The sequence below is a fragment of the Anas platyrhynchos genome, chromosome 1, assembly GCF_047663525.1.
Source record: "Anas platyrhynchos isolate ZD024472 breed Pekin duck chromosome 1, IASCAAS_PekinDuck_T2T, whole genome shotgun sequence".
NCBI classification, from domain to species: domain Eukaryota; kingdom Metazoa; phylum Chordata; class Aves; order Anseriformes; family Anatidae; genus Anas; species Anas platyrhynchos.
The window spans coordinates 6,499,093-6,511,333 of NC_092587.1; the positions used below are offsets into that span (position 1 = coordinate 6,499,093).

The 12,241-nt window shown below is 44.4% G+C and overlaps 1 long non-coding RNA gene across 5 annotated transcripts in view; it reads right to left on the minus strand.

The window, feature by feature from the left end:
* LOC106016400 (uncharacterized) overlaps window positions 1-11,155 on the minus strand; it is a 31,542-nt gene extending 20,387 nt beyond the window's left edge. For all 5 annotated transcript variants that reach the window (XR_011812621.1, XR_011812614.1, XR_011812624.1 and 2 more), the window contains exons 1-7: window positions 10,803-11,155; window positions 8,736-9,129; window positions 6,442-6,563; window positions 4,262-4,383; window positions 3,809-3,913; window positions 2,132-2,368; window positions 1,908-2,053 (exon numbers count right to left, since the gene is read on the minus strand). This is a non-coding gene — a long non-coding RNA (uncharacterized lncRNA). The remainder of the gene's footprint in view (window positions 1-1,907; window positions 2,054-2,131; window positions 2,369-3,808; window positions 3,914-4,261; window positions 4,384-6,441; window positions 6,564-8,735; window positions 9,130-10,802) is intronic.
* Window positions 11,156-12,241: the final 1,086 nt, after the last annotated feature.

Sequence of the window (12,241 nt, forward strand, 5' to 3'; positions counted from 1 at the left end):
CAGAAACTGAAATTTTAATGTCTCCTCTCCATATTTGGGCTTGGAAACTGTGGTCTTAATTGCTAAAATTAGAAGCCTCTCCAGTGTGGGTTTGGGAATAGCTTTTATCTGGCAGTAAGAGCAGACTTAACCTCTAATGTAAACCGTAAAAACAAACAAACAAATAAACAACGTATTTAGTGTGGTAAAATGGAAGTTGTGGAAGATAACAGTCCTCTTTGTGTGCTGTCTGTGGAAAGCTGTATGCTTTTAGTGGTTTTTCGTGTCAGCATTTATTCAGAGTAGAGAGTCTAGTAATATTTCAATGGAAAGCCAGAAACCTGTCTTGCGCTTGATGGCTGAAATACAGCACCAATTTATTCAGTTACCCACTCGTAACCACTAAAGAAGCAAAATCCAAAGAGTAGATTTAGCACAGCAAAAGTCCTGGTGAACAGCTAAGTAGCAATTCATAGACTAAAGCAATCTTTTAAAAAAGTCCAAGATCTTTCTGCCCTGTTCATCACTATAACACTTAAATACATTTTTTACAAGCCATTTGTTAGATTATTCTGACACATAAAGAAGAGGAAAAAAATGTTTTTACAGCCCTGGACAATAGAAAAAAAAAAAAAAAAAGATTCACTTCCTGGCTTTCTCACAAAATTCCAATGTGACCTTCAGCAAGCTAATGCCCAAGAAATGTGACTGTCTGGTCCAACCTCCTATTTATTGCTTCTTGGCCTGCTTACCTCTGACTGGTACTTGCCTCAATCGCGACTTTGGTTGAGATAAGGAAATATCTAACCTTGTAAAGAGGGAATAAAATAAAATTTAAATTAAAAAAAAAAAAAGGAAGAAGGAAAATTTAAAAAAAAAAAAAAAAGGAGAAGGATGCCAACAGTGTGATCCATTCTCCTTGCAGTCAGAACTTGTAGTTTATTTCTGCTTTGAATTCATCTGACAACAGCTTCCAAGCAAGGTAAGAGAGCTGCCCCTTTTCATGAGCTCAGCTAGATCTTTCAGTACCTCAGCAACTACACGTAATGGGGCTGATCATTCTTTTTTTCCTGTCCTTTTCCTGTCTTGTCTCTCTAGACTGCAAGCTCTGCAGGGGAAAATTGGTTGTTGCTATGTGTGCAGCCAGGGCCATGGCACAACTGCCCAGATTGGACTCACCTGTGATGAGGAATGAGTGCTGTGCACCCAGTTACAACAGTGAGAAGCCAAATATGAAACAAATAATAATAATAATTCTCTGTCCAAGAGAGGCTCCTTCAGTTTACTACAGATTCTCAGAAATCTTTGCACCTTAGCAGAAAATAAAGTGCTGGCACTATATAGCAAACGGTCAGCAGAGGGCAATAAGAGCTCAGATCTTGAAGCAATTCCTGGTTATTCTGTTACCAAGCTGCCAATGTGGTGTTTCTACTTGACTGCTCAAGGGGAATGAGCCCTTGGTTCTATCACGCAGCTCTCGGAGTTCTAACACGTGTGAGAAAGCGCTCCCAAAATCATGCCAGCCACAGCTCTAAATTCTCTTCTGTTCCACTTTCACTGCAGCCCGCATCTTTGAACCCACATTGATTATGCTGGAGGACCAATTGTGATCTGATAGTCAAGATGTGCTTCTTGAAACCAAATTCTCAGATTTTTGGAAGCAGGAGGACACCTTGTTCTGCTCTAACAAATACACATGTGAGAGATACAGATGTGACTGGGGAGCTGGACCATTCAACAGAGCATTCAGCAGAGCACAGTTTCTGAAGGCCTGACTGCTCTGGCTTTCTGGACAGTTATTTTAGATACAAATCAAGTTCTGGAGATTGTTAGGAGGTTCTGGAGGGAACAAGAGACTTGCAAAGACCTTCCAGCAGACTGAACCTGCAAGCCAGGCAGACGAGGCAAGCAGAATGTGACCACCATACCTCAGATTTTCAGTAAGAGGTAGCAGCAATCAGAGTACGGATCTCCCAGCCTGAGCTCAGCCAGCCAGCTTCTCCTTCTCACCTCTTCCACCCTGCTTACCAGGTGACCTACAGAACGTCACCTCTGTGTGACTCAATTTCCCCACCTGTAAAGGAAGTTACGGACTGGTCTGTGACACACTGGGAACAGTGAATGATAAAAAACAATCAGCTGTGTTACTCACGGCTCCGTGATGAACTACAAGGCTTGTCACACCGCCGCGCCAGTCTGCCAGGCAGAGAGGAGAAGTGCTGAAGGTGTTAGTCCAGGTGGACTGTGCACGCCGAGGCACAGCAGGAGCTGCTGAAAAGTAAAAATACTCCCTCAGGTCCTCTCCCAGCAGGAACAATATTCCGGTTGCAATGCAGATATCCTGCCGAGTTGTTCCACCCCTCAGGGCTGCTGAATGCTTTACAAGAATCTGTAATGGCAATCATTAGACTGTAGTAAATATTACAGAATAGGAATGCCAAATGTCTCTTTATCTGAGCTTCAGTTTTACTTCTGGCTTCACGAAAAGCAAGAAAGCATGACCAACCACACTGATAGCATTAATAATACTTGGAATTTCAGGGAACACTGCTTATCAGCATGAATTAACCAGTCCTCCCTCGATTCCCATACCGTAGGAAAAGGATGGGGAGCAATTACATTGTTCAAATCCACCCCAGTGAGGGAAACCTGTAACTGCTTCAAGCACAAAACAGTGACTGTATCAGGCCATGCTGAACCTGCAGAGGAATTCAAATAAACAATATTGAATGATCAGCTGTGGAATGCAGTGAACACAGCCAGGTCAACAAGCGCACTGATAAGAGCACAGGGCAACAAGTGGGATCCAACCCAGCCTAAACCTCCAGCAGCCAGTGGCAACCGGGTGGAGGTTACGTTAGCTTTGTGCCAGGCAGCTTCTGGATAATTCTCAGCGGCAGACCAGGTGGAAGATGTAATCGAGATGCTGCTTCGTCACTATTTTGCTGCCAAGACTCCACTCAGAGCAGAGTCATCTCTGCCAGTCGTGATTCAATGCCTTTTCCACTGGACAACCTTCAGCTCTGTCATACAACTGTGCTTCTACCCAGCTGAGACAGAAGCAATCTGTGCCCTCTTTCGTTTTCCTCCCTGCCACTTCTGAGCCTTCTCTGACTCAGCGTGGCAGCGTACGCCAGGCAGAAACCATTTCAGATTATGGCGAGCCATAACCAAAGAAATTGAGCCACAGCCAGCAGTAACACTAAAAGCAAGCAATTGAAACTTTGAAAGAAAAACCCACAGCTGTTATGTAAGAGTGATAAGCAGCTATAATAACCACACCTGGCAAGAGAGTATTTTAATCCAAAAAGGTGTTTGCAACCTTTTCATAATCTTCTCTTCTAAGAAGGTAAAATCTAGTTGTTGTTTTTTGTTTTTTTTTTTTTTTTGTTGTTTGTTTTTTGTTTTTTTTTTTAAAAAGGTACTGAACATCTGATTTTAGCAGACTTTTTTCTCTTAAAAACTTTCATCTTTAAGGGTTTATCCAACAGTATATACAAACATTCCCATACAGGTTAAAAATACATTCTTTCATGTGGACAGAGAGTCCCTGTTAATGTGGTAGTTGCACAGAGGATACAAAAATAGCTGCTAGCAGAAGTATATAAAGGATACGATTAAGAAATCAGGTGCTAATGAGACTGCTCAGGACTGATTCACGAAGGGCCTGTGGCTATTCCATGCCAGCCCTTCCAGAAGGTGTCTCTCTCAGGCATGAGTCAGTGCCTTGCCTCTGTGCAGCTCCTTCTGCAGGAAACTCCCTGCAGAAGAGCTGGCAGGTACATCCTTAAAGGCAAAGCAATGTAAAAAGGGGCTTCCTATGCCTTACCTGTTCCAGCTGCACGAACAGACTACAGGGGCAGCTTGAAGAGAGCGCAAATAAAAGCAGGATGGGGAGGCTCTGGACGCTGGCACAGGCAGGAACCGGTCAGCACTGCAAAGGTACAAAAGATGGCTGTAAGCCAGTTTGGGTCCTGCTGGTCCTTGAATTGATGTTAGCTCTGACGCTCTTGTGCTCTTGAACATTCATGCCTGGAGGACAGATTCTTTACTGCCTGAATTAAAATCCTGCCCTCGGCAAGGTTAATGACTATAATTTATTAAAAGGCGTGGAATAGTTTGTTAAATGATGTTGAAAAGAGAAGATGCGTGAAAACATGTTACAAAGCGTCCAGACAAACAAAAGGGTTGCACTGTACTTCTCTTTAAATTGAACCGGTTGCTAGAAGTCATGCGCTTGTCACCCCTTTTGGGCCAAGAGCAGTGTATAAGCTATACCCACGTGTATCTACCCTGTGCATACAGGTGCCCTGCACCACACTGCTTGTTGATGCTCCTAGGGACGCTGCACGGTGGCTTCCTTCCCATCATCCGTGGATTTCACAACGGCATGTACAGCAGAGTCTGCATGGAAAAGCAACAAGAGAACAACCCGTAATTTGCCCCTTCCATTGCTATATTCCCCTAGAAATGTGATTGCAATGAAGAAGCATTCTTCCTTTTGAGAACTAGCAAAATATTCACAGACACGACCTCCCAAAAGTCAGAAGTGGCAGGAGAAGGGATTCATGCACAGGTGGCTTCACCTGTTCTGTGTATTAATCTTATTCACAAAACACTTTTTTAGCTATTAAAGAAAAGACTGGTAATGAGCATTTGCAAGAGACCCTGCATTGCTGGATTTCAAGAAAGCTTCAGAATTCAAATGTTTTTCTCCTGTTTCCAGAGTCACATTTTCTCAGTAGTCTATTGCAAATAGACTCCTGGTATCTGGTGTCTGGCCAAAAATGGAATCCAACCCCAGAGCTAAGGGTCTAAGTTCCTTCTGCAGTACATAAAGAGAAATAAATGCTTCAAAAGAGTGATCTAAAACACCTGAAGTGTTGGGAGGTGCCTAGCAGTAGCCAGTAGAGAAATGAAGTCTTTGCTGACCTTGGGAGCTGAAGCATAGGGATATCTTCAAGATCAGAACTGTGCTACTGCTTTTCTCTTAAAACACATAAAAGAGTTTAAAATACACTTTTTAAAATGTTATTTTGTGTTTATTTATGGTGACTGATACGGGCCTGAATATTGCACCCATCTTGATATGCCTACCTTTTTTTTTTTTTTTTGGTCAGGAATGTCTCTCCCATTCCAGTGTTAGAAGTTCAAGTCCCAGCAGTGTCCTGACCTTAGGAACTAAGCGGCTAGTGCATGATCAGTTCCTAATGGTAAAACCACCGCTTCCATATGTCATTGCACAGCAACAAGGGCAAGAGGAAAGGAGAGGAAGGAAAAAAAAAAAAAAAAAAGTAAGAATTATGCTTTCCTTCCTCACTTTTAAGGGTGAGATTTCCCTTTTATGGGGAGATCTCTCAGGTTATTTACTATCAGAGCCAGATATCTTTAATGGTTCCTTCTTTTACCAAGAGAACAAATTATTCTGTAAAAAAGCCAGTTCTTTGCTTCTTGCCACTGCCAGCTGCATGCAACTTCCAAATTACAAAGCACTCACTTAGATGAAGTGAATACTTCATTAAACAATTAAGCAATAAGGCAGAACAAAGGCTGTGGTTTCCAGGCCTTGTTCTGTAATTGTATCCTGCAGCATTAGGAGAACCAATGCTTGAGCAGAGGGTTGTGTTTTAGGCTAGGATTATCCCCTAATAGCCTTGTCCCAAAGTATTAGAGGACTGCCACGATGGGGAATTTTTTTTTATCCGTTGATGGTGATGTAAAACACACGATTTGTCCTTGAAGGTCTAGGGATGAGGATTTCCATCCCTCTTTCTACCTTTCATCTTACTGTAACATATTGATTACAAGCTTTTATCTGTGCTCTCACTTTCTGACCCACAAAGGTTATCCACCAGCCTGATTTCTGTGAAGGTGCAGTGTGTTGAAACCCCGTTCACAAGTAAATAACACCACGTACCCCTGGACACATTTTGGGCACTTTGAGCCTGAGTTACACTGAGGAGGGAAAACCTGCAAGCTATGATGTTGAACAAGGTGAAGTTTGTGCTGACACTTTCTGTTCACCTCAGACAGAATGTGCAACCAGCGAACTTTCAGATCAAACAGACAGGCACCTCCAGAGATAAGGCAGATGCAGGTTTAGTTGGCTGATAAGTAGAGATTGTTTGGATTGCAGAAGAAATTTAAATGTCTAAAGTCCACTTACATTCCGCTACAGAGATTTAAACCCTTTTCTTGATCTAGTAAAGGCCCAATTCAGCTCCTAATGAAATTACCAGGATTTGCTCCACTGACTTTAAAGTCGACTCTGGGCAGACCCCACAGCCCTACCAAAAAAAAATAAAAATTATAATCCCTTTCCAGAACAGTCAGAGAACATCCCAGATAACAATGACAAGCACTTCTCTCAAACACAAGGAATCCCTCTGTGCTGCCCTTCTCCACAAATCATTCAGTTCTGCTGAAACAGAAAATACAGCTCAAGTGCAAAGCACAGCTCACCGTGCCACAGGACACTCTGTCCTTGGGAACTGGAATTAAGATCATCCAGACTTGTGTTATGGGCCAATGGAGGGCCATTAGAAGAATTAACTTGCAGTCCGAACACAAATCTAAACAGAAATCTAAAAAAATAAATAAATAAATTTAGATTTTTTTTTCTGAGTGTATGTATCTTATGCTCTTTTAGAATAAATCATTCTATGTATTTCTTTGATTATATTTGCATTCCTCTCCTTTGGAAACAATATGATTAATATTAACTCAGGTCCGTGGCATATTCTTCCATTCCCCACAGTGAGTCGCATCCATTTCAGATCTGCTGATTCTGGAAAATATCTAGCTGTCTATCCTCATTGGGAGGTATGGGAGAACAAACTGTCAGAAAATGTCAGAAAACAGATTTTTTTAAATATCAGAAATCAAAGAACAGCTGTCAGGTTGTTCTACAGCATGAATGCAATAGAAGCCTATAGGAAAGGGAATAATTTGCTCAAAGAGCAGGATCTGCTGAAGGGAAGGATTAACAACTACACCAATAAAGGATTTAAGTGCCTAAATTGAAGTTTAAGTGCAACCAGGGTACTGAACTCCCCAAATACCCCCAGCTCCCCTTTCTTTCCCCTCCTACTGAACTACAAACAAACCCCAAGGATGGCACAGCTCCCTGGGGAACTCCTTCCTCCATCAACTTCTCCTCATACCTGCAAATCTCGTCTCACTAGTGCGATGCACCAACATCAAAAGGAAGCTCAGGAAATTAAGTCCAACTTACTAGACAACTTACTAGCGTGCCTATCAGATCAGGCTCAGGGTATCTGGAGCCAGCAGCATGGAAGAGGGACAAGAAGGGAACAGCTTGATGGAGCCAGAAGGCAGCATGGGGAGCTCTGGAGAAAAACAGTGGGTCAAGAAGCAGGGGTGGAAAAAATGGCCTGTGGACGCTCTTGATGCCTCTAGTTCTGCTTCTGTGCAGGTACAGAATGGCAGTGGCCACTGCAGCTTCAGGGTTTTTTTCCCAGTTAAGGTGGAGCATCCCTCAAAAACCAGGTATTCTTCTGGCTTACTCCCAGAAGAATGCCTTTAACTGCTAAAGGCATTCCTAGAGAACGCCTAATAAATGCTGACTGCCTCTGCTCTCCCAGATCCTATCATGGCCATTTTTACAGCTAGTGATGGTATCTCAGATCCTTGTCTAGGAAGCATCAGGCTAAGAGGCTCAGTTGTCCCTTAACCTTCAGACCATCCAAACTCACCTCTCACTTTCCACACACATACCCCGATCACCTGGGGAAGGAACAGGAGTTGCTCTCTGCAGCTCAGAGAAGGATGGGACTTCAGACTTTCCATCTTTTGAGAAAGTTCATGCTTTTTTGTCCTTTTGCACCCTGGATCAACATTTCTGGAGTTCCACATCCCAATCCCCATGGCAGAGGATCTGGTTTCAGAGGTTGCTGTTTGTCTCCCTAAACCCAAAGGATTTTTGTCCAATGATGCTCTAAACCAAATGCAAAATTGTATATATTTTTTTAATGATTCCCCACCTACCCAAATAAAAAATAAGACAAAAATTTAGTCTGGATCACTACCCAGACCTGATCACAAAAGTGCACAAAAGCCACTGAGCTGGCACAACTGAGGCAGCAGTGACATCTGGGCTGGGATCTCAGTCTGCTGCTGATTCACAGACAAATCCCCAAATTTACCACTGTAAATTTATCTTGCTGTTTGGATTCCATCCTGGCAGCTAGGCACTGAAAAGGAAAGCGTGCTGGGGCACCAAGTCCGGGCACTAGCCAGGAATGCCTTGCCGAAATCAAGGACATGGCCAATTATTAGGAAAAGTTGTATAAAAGAGTTGTGAAGCTTATCTCCTGTGGGATCAGTGATTGTAAACATGAGTAACAAGGAATGCTAACTAGATGGTATTTGGATTGTTACTTTGTATGATAAGCCACTATCTTGTCCTGAGGTTTCTAATTGCCAATCTGTACAAATAACAAACCACAATACCACAGTTACCACAAACCGAAACTCAACTGCAATGACCATAAAAGTAACTCAAACTTTACTTCAGCTAAACCTGGTTTATTTCATAGTTATCTCATATCCCACTACATATTTATTCCCTATTTTTATTTTGTGTTGCCTTGCAGTCAAAATTTAAATTACCAGCTTTCTAAAGCAGGGATGTTTTTGACTTTATATCCCATGCTTAGCATAATGGGGCCCTGAATTTTAACTGTGGAGCTTCCTAAGCCTACATAAATTCAAATAAATAACAAATAGTTTTTCACCTTTTTACATTTTCTTTCTGACTGCTCAGTCCTGCTCTTTAAATCCAGGTCATTTGTAGAGGAAAACAAAGACCCAAGATTAAAACTATTTGTGAAGAAAATCCGAAACAGGTGAATAAGATCCTCTTTGACCACAGTTCCTTAGTTCAGTGTGTCCAGTCTCAGCTATTTGCGGTAATAAACATAACAAAGCACATTCTGTGTGAGAAAAAAACAAACTTGAATTTTGATCCATAACACAAGGAAAAGGAGCTCAATTGCCAAGAGGAGTTTTGCAAACATTAGCTTGATCCAGTGGCTCTGGTTCTGGCAACATTTCCAGACGGGCTGTCAAATGGGCTTCTCATACATAGGATTGTCCTGACACTGGCAGTCGGGTGCTGTGCTGTTGATGCTGGAGTAAGATATAATTTAGAAATGCACATAAAATACTGTCTTGCTTTATTAAGTAGCAACCAGAAATGTCAGTATCACATGCTAATTAATGATTAATGTTTGAGGAAGGAGATGCATACTTGACATATCTTTAAACTGGTATAACAAGTTTCCGTACTGCAGAGGAGGGAAGTTCTCCATAATACACAGTAATAGGCTGTGTACTTGGAACTGTGTACAATAAATTTCCCCACCTTCAGGACAGAATGTGTCAACACACAGCTGCTCCCCAGAATAAAGTTAGTTCCAGGATTAGTAGTCAATAACGCTGAAGAACGAGGAAAGAAGAAAAAACATACAAGCGATGATCAAAAGGACAAAAAAGTCTTTCGGACACACCTGGGGTAGAAAAATGTAGACAGAGCACATTTTTAATGTGAGGCTAGACCTGCTATCAAAAGGTGCTGAGGGTAAATCAAGAAATAGAGAAAATAACATTGTGGAACTGACAAAGCTCTGGGACTCGGTGATCTTCCTCAAGGTGATCTCCTACTCAGCAAAGAGAGCTTTAGCTCTTTAGCAGGGAGAGTTAGCATATACTTACACATAATGCTGTCAGAATAACACATTGACGTTATCTAACATCCCACACTGATGAATAGTAAAGCACTTTGCATCTGTTCATTGATGTTCCCACACAGGAAATCAGTAAAGTACATGCTTGCATTTAAGTACATTGTCCAATTAAATGTGTTTCCTAAACAAAGATGTTTTCGTTAACCGGGGTCTACATGCTATATGGAGTAGACACAACTCCCACATCACTCCTTTACAAAATGAAGCACTTTCCTCCCCTGTCATGTTGTGTAACAAATGTTGCAGGGGATAGTCATAGCCTATGATCCTATACCAAGTCATTGGCAGAATCAATAAAAAATAGAGCTGGGATTCATCTAACCTAACATTAGCAAGCTATAAAGTAGTCCTCTGGTCAAGAAGGACAGGTAGGACTTTGGTCAAGCTTTGTCATTACTCTGTCCAGTGGAGGTGCTTCCTCACAATGTGGTTTGTCCAACCTGTCTTATGCCAGTGGAGACACCCCATCTCTCTTGACTGTAGAAAGCACAGACAGTTTAGATTAGAGATGCCAACTTCAAAATAACCGAAATCATGTAAGGGAAATCTCTTTTTGGGATCCCAATCACCTGCTGTTCTCCCAGACACCATTCCCGTGGCCCTGGAGGACGCTCAATGCAGAGCTGCAGACTGGCCATGGTGCCACCATTTCCCAACCCGCACTGCCCTAAATCACATAGCTCCCCCCTTCCACTTCTGTCACACCACTTATTTTGGTTAGGGTCACCTCTTTTTGAAACACCTCCTTCTTCCGTACTTCAAAGGGCTTTCTGCTCTAGAAATAATTCTGCCACCACAGCATGAGCAAGAAATAATGATTTCTGCAAGAGCTGTTCAAAGTCCCCTCCCGATAGTGGCTTGAATTTTTTACAATGGTGTGGAATGTGCATCGAATTGTTAATCTGATGGCTGTCGTGGCCTTGCACAAATGACTACCTTCTATAAATAAATTCCTGCCAGCGTGATGATATATTAGTAGTAAGAGTACAGATAGAGCATGTGTGTAATGGAGCTGTTATGGGTGGCACTGTGTAATGTGGCACACAAAACCCTTACCTCATTCAGGACAGAGGCTCAGGAAAGGAGTATGCAGCCAGGTGAGGAGGCAGGGGGTCAGGCTAGTAACTTTTCACTGTTTTCACCTCTTTTTCCCTTAACATTCCCCCGTAGTTCAGTGGAGAGACAGCCCCACAGACACGAAGCCACTGCGAACTGAGCTCCTTCCCCACTTCCCCCACAACCTCTAGTGCTGAATGAAAAGTAGTTCGGAGACTCCCAGAACTCTCCAGAGAACATAAAATAGCCCTCACAGCCCCGGGTGCTCAGTCTGGGCAGAAATTTACCTCAGGATTTCCAGGAGAAGCGGGCACCCCTCACCCCATAGCGGGCGCTCATGGCGGCCCCACAGCACTCCCCCCCTCGCGTCCCTCTCCGCCCTTTTCGCTCCCGGACCCCATTTCGCTGCAGCCTGCCGCACTTGGCCGTGTGGGAGGGAGGAGTATCAGCTCTATGCCCTGCCCAGCGGGCTCAGGACAAAGGCGGCTGCGTTTCTACCGCCACAGCCGTCCCGCCCGGGCTAGGCGGAGCCGTGCCCAAGCGCCGCTCCCCACCCGGGACGAGCCGCCCCTGCCCGCCCGGCGCTTTAACCGCCCGCCGTGGGTGTTGGCCGGGTGCAGTGCGCATGAGAGAGGGGTCGGCTCCTGAGCAGAGCTCGCTTTGGGTTTTGAGGTTACTCCGGGAACCGGCTGCCCTTCGTCTGGTGTCCTTCCCGCACCCCGCTTTGTCCCCTCGCTGCCTCAGCCAGGAGAGGCGCGGACTTCTGCCCGCAGCAGGTGAGCGCGGGGCTCCCCCTGAGGGAATCTCCTCTGCCCGTGGGGACTGGCTTTCTATCGGCTTTTTACCAGCTACCGAGGCGGATTTCCAGCGCTGTGTGGAGCTCAGGGGCTCGGGAAGCGCCTGCAGTGGGTTTCCTCGAGGGGTTCTCCCCTGAGGGCAGCGAGCCCGGCTTGGCTTCGCCTCTCCCCGCTCCCTTTTCCTCAGCGACCCCTTGGGGAGAAGCCCCGGGGCTCCCCTCACTCCTGTCAGCCCTCAGCCCTCGGTGGGAGCGATCCGGCGTGGGTTTTGTTACTCACTAATGGGATATTTCCCTTCTCACGTCAGCTTTTGCGGTTCCAGAAGCAGCACTCGGGACGGCAGCTGCTCCTTTGGGGTTTTGGCCCCTAAAGTTCCCTCAGGCAGGTTTGTGCGATGCTCTGAGAGCTGCCAAAACGCGGCTCTGAGCTCCTATTTGCAGCATGTGTAACGTTAACAGCTGAGGAAAGAGGCTTCAGAGCCCAGGAGAGGTGTTTCTGGGCTCCACGCAGTTTTGTGCCCAAAGGAGATGAGGAAAAACTTCTTGCCAGCCTCTTTGCTACCTGACGCGAGCCTTAGCCGAGCTGTGTTAAGGGTTTTTTTTTTGCTTTCTTCTTTACATTTTTCTTCCCCAGCCCCTTCTG